Source organism: Punica granatum, chromosome 3, assembly GCF_007655135.1.
Source record: "Punica granatum isolate Tunisia-2019 chromosome 3, ASM765513v2, whole genome shotgun sequence".
NCBI lineage: Eukaryota > Viridiplantae > Streptophyta > Magnoliopsida > Myrtales > Lythraceae > Punica > Punica granatum.
In genome coordinates this window covers 25,022,198-25,029,484 of record NC_045129.1, presented here as the reverse complement: position 1 = coordinate 25,029,484, position 7,287 = coordinate 25,022,198, and positions in this window count along the sequence as shown.

Sequence of the window (7,287 nt, the reverse complement as noted above, 5' to 3'; positions counted from 1 at the left end):
CTAGAATGGAATTTATCATTCCGCCTATCTATTATCTATTGTTTGATTAGGCCGAATGTACGATTAATCCGGTTGTTCGCGTTTTTGTAACTGAAGTAAAAATGCTCCCCACCGAATCTACGATAGGAAGAAGGAAACACCGAAAATGAACGAAATGGGTTACGCGAATGAAACTCGCACCCAAACGGGTTGCCCCTTTCTCGTCCACAACTCTAGGTGTTTCCAACCCCCTAACGCCTAGGGTATCGGTGTGTCACGGAATGACGATTATGCCCATGGAATAAAATTGTGGTGTTCATATGCAAATTGGAGACCACGTCACAAGAAGTAGTCTAAGGAGGACTCGCACATCTCGACTCGAGTCGCCTCAAATCGGGCCCGGACTCGAGTCATGGTACGCGAGTACTCATTAGACCTCAAATCCACTCGTGTTACGTATCTCGGTGTTTTGAAATTGTGAACTTCTAATGGAAAAGGGCATTCTCGCCGTTCCGTGAACCATCGATGCGTTTACGAATTAAGGATCGATTAACCCAATTATTTAGTCCAAGTGATTCAATTAGCCGGATGATGTGCCCCGTTTATCCCGTTCGTGGGATTATTCAGTGGTGGTGACCTTACGTTACCGGCACTGTTGGTTTAATGGGTAATGGTCCGAAATCCATTCGCCTATCATGAGATTAACACGCATCTAGTGACGGAACACGAATATGAATGCACTCAATTCCAAGGATCTAACACGAAACGACGAAGGAGACCACCCTAGACCCGGGAGGGGTCAAGGAGCACTCGGTCCCTTTCCGAGGGATTAGGCCGAGAGGCCTCCTTGACCCGCCTTGGGTCGTGGGTAGTATCCCACGTTGGTTCGGGCTATTCCTTGCATGCATAATACACCAAGCGTGTTAATAATACGTGTTTTACTCATCTCGATACCGCCGTGACCACAATCACATAAAATCATACAAATACACACGCACGAGATATTTAAACGAAAGCAATAAGACGGCATCGACTCAAATAATAGGGAGATGGACAAAAACACGGGAACCGGTCCGTCTCGAGGTGGAAGAATGCTTCCCGGACTCGTGTGGTCCAAGGAAGCTCTCGGCCATACTCCATCAAGGAGGGCCGTGAGCTTTCATGGCTCACACTAGTCGGGAGAGTTTTCTTCGGCTCCGATTCGGAACATTTCCCGTCACGTTAACGTGTTACATATGATTAGCGATAAAAAGACATAGGAATCGACCCTTTTCGGGAAGGGGGAGACCGCCCTAGCCTCGGGTGGACCAAGGAGACTCACGGGTCTCTCCCTAGAGACTTGGCCGTGAGTCCTATGGCTCAACCCATGGCCCAAAGGATCTCTCCCATTCCGGATCCGAGCCGTGTCCCGTCATGGTACGCAAGCTCGAGCATCATACATACATGACATGGACATATTAATGGGAATAAAGAACGTACGTTGTATGGGAGTGCATGGCATCACGGATCCGAAAGAAAGAAAAAAAACTTTCATGCATTCAGGTTCTCTAAATCATGTCAACGTTTCATATAAGCAAAGATCAAGGATCCTAGTTTCTCTAAGTTGTAAAGAGATGTTACCTAGTCTCGATGCACGAGGAAAAGAGTCGGGGAAGTGGCCTTGAGGGTCGTAAGACTCGGCTTGGGCGTTACGGGTTGAGGGACCCGAGAGGAGGCAGTCGCGGCAGGTCGGGGAAAACGAGGTTCGCACGCTAGCTCCGGCCACGGCACGGTGCGAGGTTGGGCTCGTTGGACTCCTAAGAGGTAGATCTAGACGTCCGAGGACAGACCCGAACGTGCCAAGCCCTAGATGAACCCGAAACAGAGAGAGAAAGTTCGGTGTGAAAGCAAATAACCCGGTAAGAGAAGAAACGATGAAACGGTGGTTGTGCACGGTGGATCGGCTCTCGGATCGTGACCACCTCTTCACGAGGGAGGGTGAGGGTTGTGAGGAACCCTTGGAACGTGATGGCACGACTCGGCAAAGTCGTGGAGCGAAATGGCACGTTGTTGAAGTTCGGTCCACGCGTATAACGTCCTAGGGAGCCGATTCTTCTCACGGCCAAAACGCGTTGATGGAGGCTTCAAATGAGAAATCTAAGCCCGAAAATGGACTTAGGGGATGGAAAATATGTAGGCTAGGGAGTTTGGTGATTTTTGGCTTAAGTCGGGTCGGGTGGTTACCGGAAAACAGGGTGGTTTTCCGACGGTTTTGGCCTTGGGACGGGCTGGACGAATGAGTGGGAGTAGGCTGGAGTTTGAGAGGATTCTTGAGAGAGATTGGCTTGAGAGAGAGTGAGAATGAAGAAGTGATTAAGGTTAATGATGAATGGGGCTTTATAGGAGTGGCTAACGGCTCGATTAGGAGAAGTTAATCACGGCTTAGGGGCTTAAGCAAGGGCTGCCGAAATTTTAAGGCAATTAGGGAGGGGAAATAGTCACTTAGAGTGTAGGGGAAGCAAGGGTAAGAGTGATGGGAGTGATGGATGGATGATGGGAAGTGATGGATGTGAGAGAAATTCAAATTTGTGGTGGAAGGAGCCTTGAGCCGCCGGCCATGGGGGGGAAGCCGCGGCTAATTGCGGCCAGCCGAGTCTTGAGGGGTTGAGCCGTGGCTTGGGGTTGAGCCGCGGCTTGGTGGCTTGGCTTGGCTGAGCTGTGGGTCCCATTCGATTAAGAGAAAAGCCGGAAAACGCTTGAGACTTGATCGAGCTCGCATTCGATCTCCGATGTCCAATTAATTTATTGATTTGGAATGCTTGAACGAAGAGGATTTGAATGAGCCTAATATCGCCATGCGTCGTGTGAACGGACGTTCGGGCGACTCGGCGTTTCGAGGGTCGGTTTTGCCCTGTTCGGACATTCGGAGTGGAATTGAGCGTCCCCGGTCCCCGATTGCTCTTCGTGCATCTTAATGTTCGTTTTGGGGACAGTTGGCTCGTCGTCCCCGGCTGAAGGCCGCTGGCCTGGGAAGACCTAGGGACTTTTGACCGGGGCTTTCTCAGTATTCCCAGAATGTCTTGAGGTGCTCGGGGATCGTTGCGGTCTCTGTTTTCCGTGGACGTGCCCCGAAGGTTCGTCGGGGGCGTTCGCTACCATTGAAACGTCCTTCGGGAAGCCCCGTAGAGTTCCGAATGATCGTATGAGGCTTGTCCCATGACCTTGATGGTCCTTGGGTGCCTGTAGGCCCGTTTTAGGGGGTCGTCTGCTTGTCAGTGGAGCGGGCCCCGAGAGCTCTGTCAGAAAAGGCGTCCGTGAGAGATCGGGGTGTCCCGGCTTGTGCGGCATGCCCCGGAAACACGCCCGGATGTGTCATTGGTTACTTTGGCACTGAGAGGGATTTTTGGAGTCCCATATCGGGAACCTTTCGGTGCTTCGGTGACTCGGTGATGAATAGTGGCACAGTGCCAGCTCCGTCGTTTTCGGGATTCCTTGTTCGTTCGTTCTTCTGACTGCTCTCTTCGGCTTTTCTAATCGACCCAGCTCTTCTCCCATTGTTCATGACTCCGTGCCCGCCCATTTACCTCTGATTGCCGGATAGTGAATAGCGTCTCGAGCTTTGGTTGGGAATCCTCGTGTGAGAAGCCGGTGGGCCAAAACGGGGTGCTGACAGCTTGCTCCTCTTTGGTTGCATGCTCGGTTAGAGGATGTAGCCAAAGACCATGAGAGGCACCCTATTTTGGTCCCGGCGACCGCTTCTATCGTCTTCCTCCGTGGTAGCTCGCCCCTCCTGTCATGAGATAGTAGCATGATTGGGATTTGGGGAATGTGAAGTGGTAGGCGAAGGGCCGAAGCCCGCGGAAAGCAGTAAAGCGGACGCGAAGTCCGAGAAGCAGTAAAGCGGACGCGAAGTCCGTGGACGAGAAGTCCGGAAAGCAGTAAAGCGGACGCGAAGTCCCTAAAGCAGTAAATGCGGACACGAAGTCCGGGGACCCGAAGTCCCTGAAGCAGTACATGCGGACACGAAGTCCGGGAACCCGAAGTCCCAGAAGCAGTAAATGCGGACGCGAAGTCCGGGGACCCGAAGTCCCTGAAGCAGTAAATCCAGACGCGAAGTCCGAGGAACCGAAGTCCCTGAAGCAGTAAATGCGGACGCGAAGTCCGGAGAACCGAAGTCCCTGAAGCAGTAAATGCGGACGCGAAGTCCGGGGACCGGAAGTCCCTCAAGCAGAAAATGCGGACCCGAAGTCCGGGGACCCGAAGTCCCTAAAGCAGTAAATGCGGACACGAAGTCCGTGGACTCGAAGTCCCTGAAGCAGTAAATGCGGACGCGAAGTCCGGGGATCCGAAGTCCCTGAAGGAGTACATGCGGAGGGTCCCTGAAGGAGTACATGCGGACACGAAGTCCGGGGACCCGAAGTCCCTAAAGCAGTACATGCGGACACGAAGTCCGGGGACATGAAGTCCCTAAAGCAGTACATGCGGACACGAAGTCCGGGAACTCGAAGTCCCTGAAGCAGTAAATGCGGACGCGAAATCCGGGGACCCGAAGTCCCCGAAGGAGTACATGCGGAGGGTCTCTGAAGGAGTACATGCGGACATGAAGTCCGGGGACCCGAAGTCCCTAAAGCAGTACATGCGGATTCGAAGTCCGGGGACACGAAGTCCCTAAAGCAGTACATGCGGACACGAAGTCCGGGAACCCGAAGTCCCTAAAGGAGTAAATGCGGACGCGAAGTCCGGGGACCCGAAGTCCCTGAAGCAGTAAATGCGGACGCGAAGTCCGGGGACCCGAAGTCCCTGAAGCAGTAAATGCGGACTCGAAGTCCGGGGACCGGAAGTCCCTCAAGCAGTAAATGCGGACCCGAAGTCCGGGGACCCGAAGTCCCTAAAGCAGTAAATGCGGACGCGAAGTCCGGGGACCCGAAGTCCCTGAAGGAGTACATGCGGAGGGTCCCTGAAGGAGTACATGCGGACACGAAGTCCGGGGACCCGAAGTCCCTAAAGCAGTACATGCGGACACGAAGTCCGGGAACCCGAAGTCCCTGAAGCAGTAAATGCGGACACGAAGTCCGGGGACCCGAAGTCCCTGAAGCAGTAAATGCGAACGCGAAGTCCGGGGACGTGAAGTCCCTCAAGTAGTAAATGCGGACGCGAAGTCCGGGGACCGGAAGACCCTCAAGCAGTAAATGCGGACGCGAAGTCCGGGGACCCGAAGTCCCCAAGTAGTAAATGCGGACAAGAAGTCTGGGGACTCGAAGTCCCTGAAGGAGTAAATGCGGACGCGAAGTCCGGGGACCCGAAGTCCCTGAAGCAGTAAATGCGGACGCGAAGTCCGGGGATCCGAAGTCCCTGAAGGAGTACATGCGGAGGGTCCCTGAAGCAGTAAATGCGGACACGAAGTCCGGGGACCCGAAGTCCCTGAAGCAGTAAATGCGAACGCGAAGTCCGGGGACGTGAAGTCCCTCAAGTAGTAAATGCGGACGCGAAGTCCGGGGACCGGAAGACCCTCAAGCAGTAAATGCGGACGCGAAGTCCGGGGACCCGAAGTCCCCAAAGTAGTAAATGCGGACAAGAAGTCTGGGGACTCGAAGTCCCTGAAGCAGTAAATGCGGACGCGAAGTCCGGGGACCCGAAGTCCCTGAAGCAGTAAATGCGGACGCGAAGTCCGGGGACCCGAAGTCCCTGAAGCAGTAAATGCGGACGCGAAGTCCGGGGACCGGAAGTCCCTCAAGCAGTAAATGCGGACCCGAAGTCCGGGGACCCGAAGTCCCTGAAGCAGTAAATGCGGACACGAAATCCGGGGACTCGAAGTCCCTGAAGTAGTAAATGCGGACGCGAAGTCCGGGGACCCGAAGTCCCTGAAGGAGTACATGCGGAGGGTCCCTGAAGGACTACATGCGGACACGAAGTCCGGGGACCCGAAGTCCCTAAAGCAGTATATGCGGACACGAAGTCCGTGGACTCGAAGTCCCTGAAGCAGTAAATGCGGACGCGAAGTCCGGGGATCCGAAGTCCCTGAATGAGTACATGCGGAGGGTCCCTGAAGGAGTACGTGCGGACACGAAGTCCGAGGACCCGAAGTCCCTAAAGCAGTACATGCGGACACGAAGTCCGGGGACATGAAGTCCCTAAAGCAGTACATGCGGACACGAAGTCCGGGAACCCGAAGTCCCTAAAAGTAGTAAATGCGGACGCGAAGTCCGGGTACCGGAAGTCCCTCAAGCAGTAAATGCGGACTCGAAGTCCGAGGACCCGAAGTCCCTAAAGCAGTAAATGCGGACACGAAGTCCGGGGACTCGAAGTCCCTGAAGCAGTAAATGCGGACGCGAAATCCGGGGACCCGAAGTCCCTGAAGGAGTACATGCGGAGGGTCTCTGAAGGAGTACATGCGGACATGAAGTCCGGGGACCCGAAGTCCCTAAAGCAGTACATGCGGAGTCGAAGTCCGGGGACACGAAGTCCCTAAAGCAGTACATGCGGACACGAAGTCCGGGAACCCGAAGTCCCTAAAGGAGTAAATGCGGACGCGAAGTCCGGGGACCCGAAGTCCCTGAAGCAGTATATGCGGACACGAAATCCGGGGACACGAAGTCCCTAAAGCAGTAAATGCGGACGCGAAGTCCGGGAATCCGAAATCCCTCAAGCAGTGAATGCGGACGCGAAGTCCGGGGACCCGAAGTCCGTGGACTCGAAGTCCCTGAAGCAGTAAATGCGGACACGAAGTCCGTGGACTCGAAGTCCCTGAAGCAGTAAATGCGGACGCGAAGTCCGGGGATCCGAAGTCCCTGAAGGATTACATGCGGAGGGTCCCTGAAGGAGTACATGCGGACACGAAGTCCGGGGACCCGAAGTCCCTAAAGCAGTACATGCGGACACGAAGTCCGGGGACATGAAGTCCCTAAAGCAGTACATGCGGACACGAAGTCCGGGAACCCGAAGTCCCTGAAGCAGTAAATGCGGACGCGAAGTCCGGGTACCGGAAGTCCCTCAAGCAGTAAATGCGGACTCGAAGTCCGAGGACCCGAAGTCCCTAAAGTAGTAAATGCGGACACGAAGTCCGGGGACTCGAAGTCCCTGAAGCAGTAAATGCGGACGCGAAATCCGGGGACCCGAAGTCCCTGAAGGAGTACATGCGGAGGGTCTCTGAAGGAGTACATGCGGACATGTAGTCCGGGGACCCGAAGTCCCTAAAGCAGTACATGCGGATTCGAAGTCCGGGGACACCAAGTCCCTAAAGCAGTACATGCGGACACGAAGTCCGGGAACCGAAGTCCCTAAAGGAGTAAATGCGGACGCGAAGTCCGGGGACCCGAAGTCCCTGAAGCA